The sequence below is a fragment of the Gracilinanus agilis genome, chromosome 4, assembly GCF_016433145.1.
Source record: "Gracilinanus agilis isolate LMUSP501 chromosome 4, AgileGrace, whole genome shotgun sequence".
NCBI lineage: Eukaryota > Metazoa > Chordata > Mammalia > Didelphimorphia > Didelphidae > Gracilinanus > Gracilinanus agilis.
The window spans coordinates 53703271-53717314 of record NC_058133.1 but is presented as its reverse complement, the minus strand read 5'-3'; the positions used below and the strand labels follow the sequence as shown (position 1 = coordinate 53717314).

The window sequence follows — 14044 nt, the reverse complement described above, 5'->3', positions numbered from 1 at the left end:
CGCTGAGTCAAAATCAAGCCATAAAGAGTATATCTTAACAGAGCGTGCCTGGAGAGGACTGGAAGGGAGGAAGCCGAATGGACACGAGGATGCCTTCTCCCAGCAACCGCCTCCCTCCCTTCTAAGAGATAGGAAGGAATTCCTTCAGGTAAGGAAGGGGGGGAATGTCTGGAAGCCAAAGGTCTGTAAGTTAGGAATTCCTCCAGACAAGCCTGTTTCACTATGATGTTATACAAGAGTCTGGATTTTTAATTCTGACTTTCTGGGTTCTACACAGCAGAGGCAGGACCAGAAAATGGACCCTAAAGAGGCTCCTGGGAAACCTCTTACCACCCCTCCTCTCGACTCCTTGACAGGCACAGACTTTATTCCTGGATGTCACCCACCCGCCCAGACCCCGGTCCGAGACCCTGACGAAGAATTCGGTTGGTGAAACCAAACCGTCTGCCAACCCCAAATCCTGCAGGCATCCCCATTCTTATTTTTTCCAATTAGATAATTCTTTATTAAGCACCTAAGTGCCAAGTGCTCAAAGCCAGAACTGGAGGTGTAGAGACACAAATGGAATTAGTCACTGCCTTTAAGGAAGATATATTCCACCAGTGGTATAATAACACGAATAGAGATGAATATAAAATATTTACAAAGTTCAGTTAAAGTTAAGAGGAGAGCCTGAATGGGAGGAAGAGAAAGAAGTTTAAAAAAAAAACAAAAGGATAGAGTGGATAGTGCCAGAAGACTCATCTTCCTGAGTTCAAATTGGTGTTAGACACTCACTAGCTGTGTGATCCTGGACAAGTCACTTACCCTGTCTGCCTCTATTTCCTCATCTGTGAAATGACGCTAGTGAAGGAAATGGCAAACCACTCCAGCATCTTTGCCAAGAAAACCCCAAATGGGGTCACGGAGAATTGGAAACAACTGCAGTAACTGAACAACTAAGGACTTAGCAGGGACAGAGATGAGGAGTAGGAGCATTCCAAGGATAGGGGCAGTTGTGCAAACACATGATGGCAGAAGGTGGAATGTTGGAAACTAAATGTCGAGTAAGCCTGTTGGGACTTGAGTACCCTAGGAGTTGTAGAATGAAATAAATCAGTCTAGAAAGATAGTTTGGCACCAGATTATACAGGCTCAAAATGCCAAACAGGACTTGGTATTTTGTGATAGTCAGTAAGAAGCAAGAGAATACCAAAGCCAGGCCAGCACTTCAGAAATATTGTATAGATATTTATGGAGAAGGTAGATTGGAGAAGAGAAAGACTGAAGACAGTGAAAAAAATTAGGACAAGGAAGCTGATGCCCTTGACAGAAAAAGAGAAGGTAAGAAGAGAGGTAAATTTAGGGGGAAAAGATAATGTGAAACTCTTGGGAATAAATGAAGACTGATAAATTGACTTGGATGTTATCTGCATAGAGAACATAATAGAGCTCTGGCAACCAATAAGATCATCAAAAGGTAGATCAAAAAAGAACCAAGACATATGAAAGGAAACAAAAACATCTCTAAGAAGAAAGATCATCTCTGAGAAAAACAGGAAATAAAGAGATGGGTAGCAGTGGCCAAAGCTACAGAAAACTCAAAAAGGAGAACTAAGGAAAGGTCATTGGATTAAAAGTTAATAGATCTTGGGTAATTAAATGAGATAAGATTTGTTTATCTTAATGTTATATAAATGTCAATTAACAGTCCTTATCTCTACCCAGCTATGGAGCCCAGCCTGTTCCCCAAGTGGAAGTGGGAGAAAGAAGGAAGAACCCAGATAAGAGGTGAGAATGGAGAGGTAATTGAAAAATGAAATAAGACTTTAGGTGTTTGGGATCCTGAAGGGTAGGATATCTAGATCTTTTCAGGTTGGAGAAGGTACTCTAGACATTTCCACCATTCAAGGGAGCTTAGGGACCATGTTTTGAAAAAAGAGCTCTAGACTCCTCAAATTATTGGGTTCAAAGCTCAAAATCTTGCCGCATGGATACTGATTCATTGCAGCTTACCAAATATTTGTTAAATGCTCTCCCAAAGCCTCTACTAGGCCCTGGTGGTTAGAAGATAAGATATATACATACATATATATTTTAAGGTCTGCACAAAGTTTGTAGTTTGGTGTTGAAGGAGACAAAAAATACTGTGCTATGCATTTTAGGTATAAGCATTCAGAAAAATTAATTTGGCCTTCATCTAATATTCAGCCCATTTCTAGCTTGGAAAGAAGTATGTTCAAACTGGTATGATGCCCTCATTCTCTCTCACTACAAAATGATTTTAGGTAACATGAACAGGACTATTGAACAAGGAAAAATGTTTTACCATACAGTTTTGAGCTGAACAACAATAGCAACTACACAGTTCCTTTTTTGACCATTTTCTTCAAGTAGTCTCCTGGACTAAACAAAGAGTCTCCTCTCTGATCAATATCTTCATCCTTTCTCAGAATAGAAGGACTAGACCTAGGACCACCAATTCAAGGTATGGACATATTCTTAAATGGATCATAAGTGTTACCTCCCCCATTAGAATAAAAGCTCTTTGAGAACACACACTACAAGGTTAATATTACCAATATAAATAAAATCTGAGAGTTTACCAAATGGAAAGGGAAAACAAATAAAAGATACATTTATGATGCCAGATTATAATAGTTTATAGCCTTTAGCTTGAAGGATTGAAAGGTATTATTTTCTTATCTTTTTCTTATTTTTTTAGATTTTTTCTTTTTTTTTATTTTTAACTATTTATTTTTAAATTTAGAATATTTTCCCATGGGAAAGGTATTATAAATAAGCAAGATTCAAACAATTGCAAATTATTAAAAAAATCCAACTGTAAGTGGTCATATAACAAAAATTGTTATTTATCTTTTAATCCTTCTTAGTATACAATGACATTACTATGTAGGCTATTTAGTCTTGACCAATAGGTAGTAGCTACCACCTGTAAGTTAAGTTTTGCAAGGATTTGCAAGAAGCCATGTCCACAGGCTTTTTTTTTTTTTTTCAAAAATAAGATTTGCAAATCCTTACAAAACTTACCTTACACACCAGAGGCCTAATAAATTCAGCTAGGCATTGGGCTTTACTTAATTTTTAATTATGTTTGTTTGAAACCCCAAATTCTGTTTCAACATTAATTAAAAGGTTAACTATCCACTCTCTATTCTCCCCCACCTCCTACCAAAACAGGATCACTGTAACACCAGAAATGTGTCCAATTTGTAATAAAACAACTGGCTCTGAACTGAAATCTGTTTATTACAGGGACTTGATCCCCTTCAACCATAGGATCCCAGACTTCCCTGAGGGCCCACAGATCAGAGCACAGCATTTATAACCCTTATGTCCCAAATAGCAGTAGACCTTCTAGATTGGGACAGCACAAAATATACATTCCCTTTACTGGATTAAAATTAGACAGAAGCAGGTCTGACTGCTACCAGCTCCTTTCTCTGACAAGGATTAAACACATAATGTAGGCCAATCAAGTGAAGGGACTAAGGACCAAGGGGATCCTAAAATAACCAGGGACTTCTCCTTGAACTGAAAGACCTGCTGTGCCAGGCAGGACAGACACGACTAACCCTAGGGTAGAGATGGGTAGACCCAGGGTGCAGACCCGTTAGCTTCCATCAGGCAAGGGCATGACTTAAGCTCTGTAGTCCGGAGTAGAAAGAAGCTCCCCAGCTATTTAAATCTAATCTAATTATTCTCAATTACATCATGTATTAGGGTTACCTGATTATCTTAACTCACTAAGTATATAGTCTGTAAATATAAATAAATATTAATATAATATAATATAAAAAGAAATAACCACTATGGCTATGTAACCACATTCAATGAGATAATACTGATTGAAACTTAACTTAGTGGTAAAATAATTGATTTAGGATGGGTAGGGGTCTCCTCCAATAGGCTAGAGGTCAAATGACTTCTCACACCACTCAGAAAAGACAAGTGGATCCAAAGCAGTGCTACTCTCCCTTCTCATCTCAATTTCCAAAATGTCACGCTTTGCCGGGAAGCCTTTTCCAAACTCCCTCAATATTAGTGCCTTTCCTCTGTTGTTTGTTCCCAGTTGATCCTGTATCTAACTTGATTCTGAATAGTTCTGCTATCTCCCGGATCAGCATATGAACTTTTCGAGAGAAGGGACTGTCTTAAAAAAAAAAAAAAAAATTTGTTTATTCCTCGTATTTAGTACAATGACTGAACTGAACGCAATAGAATACTTCAGGAATTCAAAGAGATTAGAGGAGGGGGGGTTGAGAGAATCCTACAGGTCTGGCATGGGTGGTTCAGTGGTAGAATTCTCGCCTGCCACGCGGGAGGCCCGGGTTCGATTCCCGGCCCATGCATACTTACTTTTTGAAAGGCGCGACTCCCTTTGCTGCCCTCTGAGCATCCTTTGCACTGATATCCTCTCCTTGGCCTTTTAACCTTCGTCACCCACTGCTAACTGGAGGAGAGACCCGCGCGGGACTCCCTTCTTAGGCACGGGAAATCCCTAATTGTGCAAAAATATGAATCTCGGTTTCTAGAAGGCTGAATATTCGGGTCTCCACCTCACCCACTTCATTTCAGGTTGAGGCATCCGCTATCCATCCCTTACGTCCTCGAGGAACTTTATGTAGGAATTGGGGTGGGGAGGGTCGGGAATGGGAGGGGTAGGACAAGATACCGACCGAAGAGGGAACAGGCATAAATGTATCTTTACTTGCCAGTGTAGTTAAAAAGATTCTTCCCTGACCGGGAATCGAACCCGGGCCGCGGCGGTGAAAGCGCCGAATCCTAACCACTAGACCACCAGGGAACACAGTTTTTAGTGCTATCCTTCTTCACTCAACAGACAATACAAGACTTCCGCCACCCTTGATTATCGCATTGAGCTTTCTTTGGGGAATTGAATTCAAGTGTGACTTCCGTCCTGGAACACTCTTACTGAACGCTGCTCACTAATTGGAACTACCAATCGATGCCCGCCTCCCTTGCTGCCCCTGTCCCACAATGGCCCATTCCCTTAAATGCTACCACTCTTACCTCGCCTAAACATACGTATAAGGATTTCCAACCCAAATCTCTTCGTACCCCGCTATCTTTCCCAGGCACGAATCTCTCCTCATTCCATATCTTGTCTCCCACCTTTTAGCCCTGCGGTCGCCTCGGTTGCCCCTTTGCTCGGATACAATACCCTTCTCTCGTCCGGACCTCGGGGAATACCTGGATGTCTCTTCTTTAGTCTTAAAATCCTGGCTTTCTGTTTCTATTCTTTCCTAGTTAAGTATTCGCTAGATGGTGCAGTGGAAAACTCCACATCTGTAAGATAAGCAGGAGAAGGAAATGGCAAGGCATTCCAGGATCTTTGCCCCCAAATCCCAAACCGGGTCACGAAAGACTGGAAAACAACAATCAGCTCCATCAGCGAGGCAGGGGTAACTCAGAAAGAGCCGAATTCAGTCTTTGAAAAGCCCTAGAAGTCTTGCTTTCCTGTAGGGGCTTAACCGAGAGTCCACCTCCAAATTCTCCTCCAAGTTCTGTCTTATTCCGGAGCATGAGCAACTACAAACCCAAATTCTACAAGGGTTCCGAGGAAGGCGGGACACGGGGCGAGAAACGTGAGCGAAGAATCCCTAAGACTAGGAATTCCCTTTTCAATGACCATTCCTATGTGGATGATTCTCAGATTTACTTCCACACTTCTTACCTCTCTGTCAACCTCTATTCTCTCACCTCCAACGGATTATTAGACGTCTTCGAAATAGAATTCCCATAGACATCTTAAACTCAGAGTCCAAAACCGACATCTTTCCCGGCTAGTAGAGAGTAGAGGGCTGGTAACCTCGTTGTCGTCCTGAACTCACTCTCTTTCATCGCTATTGCCCACCCTCACCAAACACAAATAAATTCTCAAATCCACTCGTTTCTATCTCCCTACCGTTTGTCCGGTAGACTCCTTTGTGACACAGCCACTATCCTAGTTTAGGTCCTCATCACCTCGAACCTAGACCTTCTGCAAAAGTGGAACACAGAACCCTGGCTCTTGTCCGGGCTCCTATTTCTATGTGGGTTAGAGGAGGGTCCAGAGGTAGAAGGTACAACAAATGCGAGATACCTTTGGGCGCCTAAGGTCGGAGAATGACCGGCAAGAGGGTGACTAGGGGTGGCCGGAGTTAAAGCGAGAGGCCTTCTGAGAGACTGTGTTAGGCAAGGATTCTAAGAAGGGTATGTTGCGGCTGGAACTCTAATGCCACACTGGCGGTCTTTTGCATTTGGAGAGACGGGCACAGAGATACGTGCAGTCGGTGGCACGCGCAAAAATGTCCTGTCCTCCCCGTCGGGGAATCGAACCCCGGTCTCCCGCGTGACAGGCGGGGATACTCACCACTATACTAACGAGGAAAGCGCTTGGGAGACTATCATTATCTGTATTCCTTTTTCTGGACACGTTTCTTTTTCCTTCCCGTCCCTGGTTTAGGGCTTCCTAGGTCTTGCAGCTTATGAACTTCATAAACTAGAAAGTGCCCTTCCTCCCTTTCTACTGGTTTTGCCTACCTCAAGGACCTTTCATTCTCTTCCTTCAGCCCTCGAGCCATCTCACCTTTCGTCCCTTCTTCTCCAAGATGTCTATCTTTTTGCAGAATTAAAGAGACGGCTTTCCAAAAGACGAGATTCAGTTTAGGGTTGTGCGCGCGCGCGCGTGCGGGGTTTAATCCCTCTGAAGTCTCCAGCAGTTAATAAATTTAAAAATGGGCTACTAAGGATTGTGTTTTAGAAATCCAAAGAAATCTAAGTTAAAGAAATAGAGCCATCAACCTGCCTTTTTCAAAACTTAAAGTAAGGGAGAGAAGAGGAGGAGGGGGAGATTTGGGAGGAGGAATACAGGGACGAAGGCGGCAGTTGGGGAGAGATGAGGCTGAAGGAGTGGTACGGTAAGGGAGCTGCGGCTAGAAGTTGGTGAGCGATGGGCAGGTGAGTAGTGGGCGAGAAGGCGGAGCAGAGGATTGCTCAAGGACTGCTTGGGCTGCTGATTTGAGCTGATCTCTTCCTTCCTGGTCATTGTTTACTTCCGCTGCAAAGTTCGTCGGGTCCCTGTGCCGGGCCAGCCCCCTTCTTACCCTCCAGGCACTCTTTTTGTTTGCCCTATCACGGTGTGCCCTGGTCTCCTCAAAGATAGTGCCTCCTCCCGGAGGCCCTCCAGCTTTGGGACCAGTTCCCTGGCGAAGCCCTGTTTCTCCCTGGATTTTGCGCGAGCCTTGAGAGCACGTTTCTATTTCTTTCCTTCTCTGAGCCGCTCTCCACTTTTATCCCCAGACCCAGGATCAGGAGAATCATTGCTTGGCTCCCAGCAGATGGGGGGACCAGCTTATTGGAAAGAGAGTGTCACTAGAAAGAAAGGCCTCGGGGGTGAGGTGAGAGTGTTCCCAAATGAGACTAGGGGTGGGGCAGAGAAGCAGTTGGGGAAGGCCTGGGTAGCGGTTGTGCGCTTCTTGGGAGGCGCGGAAGCGATCAGGCCCGGTGAGGGGGACTTGTTGTGCTTAGTGTCTTGGAGTCCCCGTCGTAGGGTGTTTGTGTTGACATAGAGAGGCGAATTGGAAGGTGCGCAGCTCCTGTGGAAGGATGGTTCGGGGCTTTCATAGACAGTGCTGGTGCCAGACTAAGAGATTAGAGAGCTTGGAAGGAACTGGACAAAATGGGCTGAAAAGTCAATCCTTGTAGTTATGTTGCAGTTAGAGTCACCAGAGAGGAGGGAGGGGGTACATTTTTGGAGCGCCGTCAGGATGGCCGAGCGGTCTAAGGCGCTGCGTTCAGGTCGCAGTCTCCCCTGGAGGCGTGGGTTCGAATCCCACTCCTGACAGTTGTTTTTTGCCTTCCACGGTGTTCTGGCAGTTACCTGAGTGCTACGCAAGGGAGAGGAAGCCACAGGCACAAGCTCCAGACTCCACTGAGATCACTCGCTTCTCTTTAACCCATAGGCAGAACTTCCAGGACCGTGCTTATGGATGAGGGTTATGTGAATGGAACAATCGCCAATCTGAGAACTCCATTAGGTTTTTTTGTTTGTTTGTTTTTGCCAGAGAGTAGACTGGAAGAGACTGGGTCTTGTGAAACTCCTCTACAATGTACCTTCGGGTCAGTCCTACAACTTTCTCGGAGGTGGAGGTGGAGCACTGCTAGGAAGAACAAGAGGAAAAGGGTAAAGATGGGGAGAAAGAGCGAGGGAAGAAGAGGAGAAAGGTGGAGGAAGGGAAATATGCAGGAGGATAAAGATGAAGAAGAGAGAAGTTTAGTAAGGAGGAGAGCGAGAAAGCCTAGAAGGATGCCAAAAGTTTTAAGTTAGGGTGAGTAGATATTGTATCAAATGTTGGGTGCGAGGTCTTGGTCTATCGCTCTTCCCCTCAAAAAAAAAAATTACCTCCTGTACGTCAATATCAGAAATGTAATTTAGAAACTAAGACTTGTTGCGCATGGGTGGTTCAGTGGTAGAATTCTCGCCTGCCACGCGGGAGGCCCGGGTTCGATTCCCGGCCCATGCAACTAAACTTTTCTAGCAACTCCTTTCCTGAAGTGTCTCCCTCCCAAATTTTTTGGACAGTTTCAGCTTCCGTCCCCAGGAAAAAGGACCTTTCTTGGTCCAGACCATCAACCTCACTTTCTCCCGCACTTCGCCATTGCAGAGGCCAGGGAAGCTCTTGGGGCCTTTGACAGTGGGGAAGTCCTCCTTCCTGGGCATCTAAAGGCCAAGGCTTCTGGTAAAAGTTGTCTTTGTCCATTCTGTTGTGCTTTGCCTTCAACACTAGGTCCCTGTCTCTGTCTCAGCACCAGTTTATCAGTGGGGTCGTTGGACCATTTGAGGAAACTTGGGCTTGGTGCTGATCTACTTTGGTTTTCCTTCTGCAAAAATCCTGGGGGAAACAAAGAAGGGAAAGGGTGGAAGACTTGGAGAAATGCACCCGGGCGTGAAAGAAAGTGCGCATTTCTTGGTGGTGGTGACCACAGTAATGGCCCATAAAAACCATGTTCCCTGACCGGGAATCGAACCCGGGCCGCGGCGGTGAGAGCGCCGAATCCTAACCACTAGACCACCAGGGAGCTCCTTTTTAACTACTTCCTTTCCTTATCCAGCATAACATTGGCCTTCTACTTTATTTGAATGTCCTCCATGGTTTTTTCTGGGGATCTAGTGGATCCCCAATTTGATCTGTCCCCCGAAACACTTACTCTAGGTGCCTCACTGTTACTCGGAACTGAATTCCCTCCTACCCAGCTGCTCCTCTCTCACCCCCTGGCCCTTTCCCCTAAATGCTACCAACTGTTAATCTCACTTGAAGAATTGAGAGCTGGACCTAGAAACTAGAGATCCTGGGTTAAAATGTGTGGCCTCAGATATTTCTTAGCTGTATGACCCTGGACGAGTCACTTAACCCCCATTGCCTGGCCCTTACTGCTCCTCTGCCTTGGAACCAATACACAGTATTGATTCTAAGTTGGAAAATGAAGGTTAAAAGGAAAAATCAACCACAGGTATGTGTGTACAACAAGAATTGGAATCCCAAACCTTTATTTCCCCTGCTATCTTTCCTAAATCGAACCTCTCCTCATTCAACATCTTGCTGCCATTTTATTCATTGAGTCGCCTCAGCTCGTCCTTTCCTTGCCATGCTTTTCTCTCTCATCTAAGTATCTCATCAACTGGATGTCTCTTCCTTCGGCTTAATAACAATGTTTGGTTACTCTCCCCTCCCTGTTTCTTTTCTTAGTATCACTTAATATCTTAGTAAGGTAGAAGTAACTCAGAGAGAGTTTGGCTGGGCCCTGAACTCCTGTCAAGCCGCTGTGCTCACCAATATTACACCAACTCGAATCTCTTCCATTACCTCCCTTTGCCTAGCCCTAGACTCAATGAGAGCCCCAACTGGCCCTGCAACTGGGATCAGCACAAGAAACCTACTGTACTTGAATTCGCTCATCCCCTAGCTCGCTGCATACTCGAAACTAGGCCAGCCCAGAGCGCCTCCTGACTCCTGGACAGAGGCTCTTCTTCCCTTGTCCTTCACCCCCCCAGGCTGTTTGCCAGTCTTCCTGACTTTGGTCTTGCCACTGGACTTTGATGACTCCTGGAAGAGAAAAAGGCCAACGATTTTGCTGAACTCTCACTAAAAATCCAACTCCTGAAAGTCAGGACATCACTCATTATGTCACTGATTTTCTTTGAAGACAAAGGAGGAACAACAATGATTAAGTGCCAGACACTCTGCTAATCCCGGAGGCTACAACAAGAAGCCAAGACTTGCCCTCAAGTTGCTTACAATTAAACAAGGCAGACAACATGAAAACAAAAATATATAAAGCAGCCTAAACAATAAATAAATAAACAAACGAACAAACAAACAACCAGATAGATAGATAGATAGATAGATAGATAGATAGATAGATAGATAGATAGATAAATAAAATTTTATGATGGAGATCATTGGAGGAGTTAGAGAATGTTCCCTGTGGAGGGTGGAGTTATAGTTGTCTTAAAGAAAACCAGGGAGATGCAATAGTTGGATCAGAGAGAGGCATGATCCACAGCTAGAGAAAATGCCTGGTATTGAGAGATGGAGTGTCTTTTTGGTGGAACAGTCAGGAAGCCAGTGTCATTGGATCCAAGAATATGTGTTGAGAAGCAAGGCGAAAGAATACTAGAAAGACAGGAGGGAGCTAGGTTACAAGGGGTTTCAAATGTCAATCAGAGCATTTTGTATTTCATTGTAGAGGCAATGGGAAGCCACTAAAGTTTATTGAGTTGTTGGGGCGGCATGATCAGACCTTTTTAAGGAAAAAGTCAGATTAGTGGACTGAATGGAGAATGGATCTGAATGGGGAGAGGTTGAAGCAGAGAAACCTTCTTCCAGATTATTGCAATAATCCAGGTTGAGGTCATGAAGTCCAGGATTCGAATAATGGCAGGGTGAGAGGAGAAAAGGGAGTGTATTTGAGACCTGTTGCAAAGGTGAAATGAACAGGCCTTGGCAACAGATTGGATTTGGGGGTGAGGGTGGGTGGAAAAGAGAGTGAGCAATCCAGGATGCTTCTAGGTTAGGAATCTGAAGGATTAGGAGTATGGTGTTACCCTCTACAGTGATGGGGGAGGGGAGCACAGTGAGAAGGGTTCAGGAGGAAATACAATGTGTTTTATTTTAGACATAATGAGTTTCAGATATCTACTGGATATCCAGTTTGAGATTCTGAAAGGCAGTTGGAGATACCAGATTGGAGGTAAACAGAGAGACTGAGGCAGGAAAGGTAGATTTGAGAATCTTCAGAGACGGCATTTAAATTCTTGGAAGTTTATGAGATCGACAAGTGAAAACGTATAGAGGGAGAAGAGATGATCCAGGTAGTGTTTCTAGGGAAACCTATAGCTGAAGAAAGTGATCTAGAGCAGGACACAGATACAGCGAAGGAGAAAGAGAAGCAGCCAGCAGCCATATGGGAAGGAGGAAAATTAGGGAACGCTTTGTAAACTGGTCTCATTGGAAGTGTGGCACTAGGACTGCCACCACAGACGAGCCAAACTAAATAAGCGTTCCTCCCCGTCGGGGAATTGAACCCCGGTCTCCCGCGTGACAGGCGGGGATACTCACCACTATACTAACGAGGAAGGCGCTACTTAGCTTTCACTTATCCATATTACTGACTTCTCATATACACTTTCCCTTTCGCTTCCGGTTTCTGGTCTGGGCTTCTTTGACTTTACAAGTCTCTCTCGGAAAATCACAGTTCCTTAAATCTCTCCCCTCCTTCCCTTCAGCCACCTCCTCAGCCATCCTACCTTTGGTCACAACCTTCCGTAAGTTCATTGCTGTCCAAATTTAAAAGATCCCTCTCCAAAGGAAAAAATGCTTCAACTTACACTTGTGCTGCATTAGGTGTGTGCATGGTTTATGTTGGTGTGTCTGATCACTCTAAAAGCCTCCAGCAGTCCTTGGATTCCCCCGGATAACGTCTTTGAAGGCACAAAGTAAAATCCAACAAATTACCAATGAAACCAATGGTATTAAAGCGGGGCCACCCAGCAGGCTTTTAAAAATTCAGTTTCGGGACATCAGGGTAAAACCCTTGTCTTTTCTTGTTACTCTCCAGGAAACGCCTGGCCATCACTTTCCATCAAGTGAGAGGCCCAGCAGAGGGTAAAATGAGGAAGGGAAGAAGAGGAGAAGTAAGTACAGGAGGAGGGGAGGAGGGGGAGACGAAATGCTGCTGGTGGGGAGATTAGACTCTGAAAGCAACTTCGATTGGAGGTTGGTGAGCTATGGCAGAGCAGCTGAAAGCTGAAAGACCACATCTGTGACCATAATGAGCGGCTCCCATCCTCCCTGACTAATTTTCACTTCAGTTGCATTACTGATCTGGGCTCATCCTTACCTACAGCCCGCAACTCCCTCTGCCCGTCACCCCAGCACTCCCTCCCAGGGTGGAAATCCCCTTTGAGCTTCTAGGCCCCTCCGGGTTTAAGCTTTGCCCCTCAGGCCTCCCAATACACACAACGCTTGCACACCCATTCCCCAGGGTGCCCTGGTCATGGCGAAGTTGGCGCCTTACCGAGCCCCTCCTGCTTTGGGAATGTGTATCAGGCAAAGTCGTGTTTTCTCCAGGAGACTGGACTCGACCTGAGAGCAGGTCTCCTGCTTCTTTCTTCTCTCCCGTGCTCTGCTCCTGCCCATTCTGCTCAGTGCCTAGGTGTTAGGTTAGGAGTGCCTTCCCTTCGACCCGACCTCCAGTGTCATGGGAGCTATTGCCAAGCTCTCAGCAGGTGCTTGGGACCTTCTTGTTGGAAAGAAGGTGGACCATAGAATGAAAGGTTCCGGGGCTAGCTGCCTGTGTCCCTCAAAGGGAGGAGGACCTGGTGGAGCATCAGCAGTGAGAAGGAAGAGGAAAAGGAGGAACAGAAGGAGGTGAGGTGAGGAAGAAGTAAGAGAAAAGGAAGGGGGAGGGAAAAGAGAGTGGACAGTGAGGAAGCTAAGGAAGATAACATTCTAGGTTAGGATGAGTGCATGCTGTGTCAAATTTTGGGTGTAAGTCTCGGAGTGTTCATCAAGATCAGAGACATAGAGTGGGAAGATGCCATTTCTTGCACGGGCGGTTTGGTGGTTGAATTCTGGCCTGCCCAGTACAATTCCCAGCCATACTTATTCCTTTATTAGTGCAAATCCCTTTCTGACAGCCCCTAACCAACTTTTGGACAATCCCAGCTAGACACTTGCATCCCCAGGGGAGAAGCATGTTGCTAGGTCTGTACCGTCATTCTCCATTTTGACTCTCCAGCCTCTTGCCACCCACCCCTAACTAACTTTAGGAAGCCAGTGAAGACGTTTCCTCCTGAGAGAGGAAAACATCACTTTACTATGGTTTTCCTTCTGTTCCCTGGATTCGGAGGTTGGGGTAGAACACAGGAAGAAATACTGCAAGGAAACAGGGCGCAGAGTCCACTTGGAGCTGCGGGCTGGTAGAGGAGCCTGGAAGAACTAATATAAAAGGGATGCCGTTGAAGCAACGAAGCAAAACGATCTTTCCCTGACCGGGAATCGAACCCGGGCCGCGGCGGTGAAAGCGCCGAATCCTAGCCACTAGACCACCAGGGAACACGGTTCGTTTCACTTTCTCTTCTTCACTCAGCATAATACTTGCCTCTTGTAGCCTCTTCATTTTTCTTGGGGCCCCACCGGGTTCACGCCTGGCCTCTCCTCCAGAGCATTCTCTTTTGCCTCTCTCCATCGTCACTATTAACCAATGCTCACTCACCCGGCTTCCTCTCCTGAACAAAGCACCTACATACACAACAAGAATCTAGAATCCAAACCTCGACCTCCCTTGCCTGCTTTCCCGGACTGACCTTCTCCTCATTCTACTCCCTGCCACCCGCTGCCCCTGCACATTTCATTCATTGGTCGCTTCAGCTTCGCTGTGCCATGCCTTTCTCTCTCTTTGGGGCTTCTGCGGATACTGGATGTCTTTGCCCAGTCTCTTCCTCTGGCTTGGTATCAACTTGCTTGGTTCTGCTCTG

General features: G+C 45.7%; 8 non-coding genes across 8 annotated transcripts; 3 read left to right on the top strand and 5 right to left on the bottom strand.

The window, feature by feature from the left end:
- Window positions 1–4281: 4281 nt before the first annotated feature.
- TRNAG-GCC lies at window positions 4282–4352 on the top strand. Its single transcript has one exon. It is a non-coding gene; the product is annotated as a tRNA-Gly (tRNA).
- A 383-nt stretch (window positions 4353–4735) lies between these two features.
- Window positions 4736–4807, bottom strand: TRNAE-UUC. The gene has a single exon. It is a non-coding gene; the product is annotated as a tRNA-Glu (tRNA).
- Window positions 4808–6321: 1514 nt separating this feature from the next.
- On the bottom strand, window positions 6322–6393 carry TRNAD-GUC. The gene has a single exon. It is a non-coding gene; the product is annotated as a tRNA-Asp (tRNA).
- Window positions 6394–7766: 1373 nt separating this feature from the next.
- Window positions 7767–7849, top strand: TRNAL-CAG. The gene has a single exon. It is a non-coding gene; the product is annotated as a tRNA-Leu (tRNA).
- A 608-nt stretch (window positions 7850–8457) lies between these two features.
- Window positions 8458–8528, top strand: TRNAG-GCC. The gene has a single exon. It is a non-coding gene; the product is annotated as a tRNA-Gly (tRNA).
- A 484-nt stretch (window positions 8529–9012) lies between these two features.
- TRNAE-CUC lies at window positions 9013–9084 on the bottom strand. Its single transcript has one exon. It is a non-coding gene; the product is annotated as a tRNA-Glu (tRNA).
- Window positions 9085–11569: 2485 nt separating this feature from the next.
- TRNAD-GUC lies at window positions 11570–11641 on the bottom strand. Its single transcript has one exon. It is a non-coding gene; the product is annotated as a tRNA-Asp (tRNA).
- A 1909-nt stretch (window positions 11642–13550) lies between these two features.
- TRNAE-UUC lies at window positions 13551–13622 on the bottom strand. Its single transcript has one exon. It is a non-coding gene; the product is annotated as a tRNA-Glu (tRNA).
- Between the last annotated feature and the right edge of the window lie 422 nt (window positions 13623–14044).